Raw genomic sequence first — 2,505 nt, forward strand, 5'->3', positions numbered from 1 at the left:
ATCCCATGATGTGGGCACTTCCTTAACAATTCCTTAAACCTCTCCCATGTATCATATAAAGTCTCTAACTACATTTGACAGAAGAAAGAGACATCATTCCTCATCTTGGCAGTTTTTGCAGGAGGAAAATATTTTGCTAAGAATTTTTCTACCATAGCCTCCTATGAAGTGATAGATCCTCATGGGAGAGAGTTCAATCACTGTTTTGCTCTGCCTCTAAGAGAAAATGGAAATAGCCTCAAGCAGATTACATCATCAATAGCTCCATTAATCTTGAAAGTATCACAGATCTCTAAAAAATTAATGATGTGAACATTGGGGTCCTCATCTTGTAACCCATCAAATTGAACAAAATGTTGAACCATCTGAATAACATTAGGCTTTATTTCAAAATTTCCTTACACATTCAAATGGACAATGCTAGATTCTGTCCCAGTTAATGATGGACGAGCATAATCAGACATGGTCCTTGCTTGATCTTCATTGTTTGCCATTCCTTCCATGTGATTTTGTGCGTTTTCCCTTTGTACTACCAGTTTCCTCTCTTTCCGAATTTTTCGTAGGGTTCTTTCTATTTCTGGGTCAAGTTCAAAAGTGCAACAGAATGGGCTCTGTTCATGCACCAAAAAAATTAGCTCCTAAAAAAATGAAAGCAAAATAGGAAAGTTAATTGAAGACTAAAGAAATAGAGAAAATTAGTAAAGATGTAATCAATGAAATCTCAATTAATCAATCCCCAGCAACGACACCAAAAACTTGATGTATAAAAATTGATTATTGGGTAAGTACACTCATTGTCGAAGTAATATTACAAAATAAATAGAGTACCAAGTGTAGTATCCACAGAGACTGTTACTAAGAATTGCTCCTTGATTAGCCAATTGTTAATGAATATAAGCAAAGAAATTATGATAATAAATTTTGCTGAACTAAAAAGGAACAACAATTCAAAAGAAACAGAACTCAATGAGAATAGAATCTAGGAAAATATGACTAAGCGTATTCAAGAGAAATAAGTGAGTATTTAGATTGTAAATCCTCCTAAGTGACCAAATAGCTGGAATTCTCCGTCAACTACTTAGTTCTAGTCCCTTGTTGCTAAGGGAACTCCTGTAATAAACCAATACCTTTCTTAAGGATAATGGTTCCTAACCATTATAGGAGTAGTCCAAGGGCTCATTTTCTCACAAAAGTTCAATTCTGACATACATCAAAGGTACATGCCCATGTACACGTCCGTGTACATTGACCGTGTACAACTCTGGTCTCTAACATTTGCCTTTCACAGCTTTTCTGAAAAGTACACACTCATGTACATGGTCATATACTTTGACCGTGTATATCTCTAGTTTTGATTATGTACTTGAAATGTCGCAACCAGTGAGGTACACGTTCATATACACGGGCGTGTATTTGCCCGTGAATATCTCTAGTCCTGATTATGTGCTTAATTGATGCGACCAATGATGTATACGTTCATATACATGGGAGGAGTGTACTTGCCTGTGTATATCTCTAGTTCTTTTCTTGCATCAATTTCCAATATCCTTTAAGCTCTCACTTCTTGATCCTTTTTCTTAAAATATGAATAAAATGTACTTAATAATAAATTCTCTCAATAAATAGCTCAAAAAAAATCTCAATTATCATTCATGAATTACATTATAAGATCAAGTGTAGAAAGCATTTATCAACCCATGACAAGCTCCATAATGTCCTCTTATGTTAAATACAATGGAATTGAATATGCATTCCCAATTATTTCATATTCCATATGTACTTGCAAAGGTTCTCCTCCTAGCTTCATTACCAATATACATAACCTTTTTAGCACATCAACATTTGGCTCTTTTAACTTATCAATAGTATTCTTATCAGTTTCACAAATATCCTATAGAAATTATGATTATTAGTAGATATAAAAGCTGAAATTACACAATTATAATACATAATTGAAAGAAATTTTACTTGATCAATAAGAAATTGAATAAGTCGTTTAGGCCATAAAATGAAATGATTGAGAGCTTCCCCCACTGTTCGAACCTCCTTAGTTGGCATAGGGATAAGAGCATCAATAAATTCAACCCATTCAACCACTATTCTAAGCGAACCATCGTCTATTTTTTTATGGTATGTGGTTGAACAGAAATTGTGTACTGTACCATATGCCACTAGTCGTAAAGGACCCTTTATAAAACAACTTACATAGAGGAGTAGCATTGTCCTGGCCTAATGGAGTAACATAATCTTCGTAGAGATCCTTCGACTCACAATTCTCTTTGGTGCTACCACACTCTTTAAGGTGAGAGGCTTCAGGAACACAAGGTTGGGGGTTTGTGTTCCCTTGAAAAAGACCCCATGAGGCAAGTTACTGCCTAATTTCTGAGTAACCACTCTCGTCGTTGTTTGTTTAGGTGCCCCAAAGTACTGTTGAATGCCCACACCCCATCCTACAGCACGAACACGACCGGGATGCTCGGGTCATCCAATAGCACTTGACAAGAT

At 35.6% G+C, this 2,505-nt stretch overlaps 1 non-coding gene across 1 annotated transcript; it reads left to right on the top strand.

Moving 5' to 3' along the window:
• Nucleotides 1-107, top strand: LOC113851657. Its single transcript, XR_003502229.1, has one exon. It is a non-coding gene; the product is annotated as a small nucleolar RNA R71 (small nucleolar RNA).
• Nucleotides 108-2,505: the final 2,398 nt, after the last annotated feature.

This window comes from Abrus precatorius, unplaced genomic scaffold, assembly GCF_003935025.1.
Source record: "Abrus precatorius isolate BTA unplaced genomic scaffold, Abrus_2018 Scaffold9, whole genome shotgun sequence".
Lineage (NCBI taxonomy): Eukaryota > Viridiplantae > Streptophyta > Magnoliopsida > Fabales > Fabaceae > Abrus > Abrus precatorius.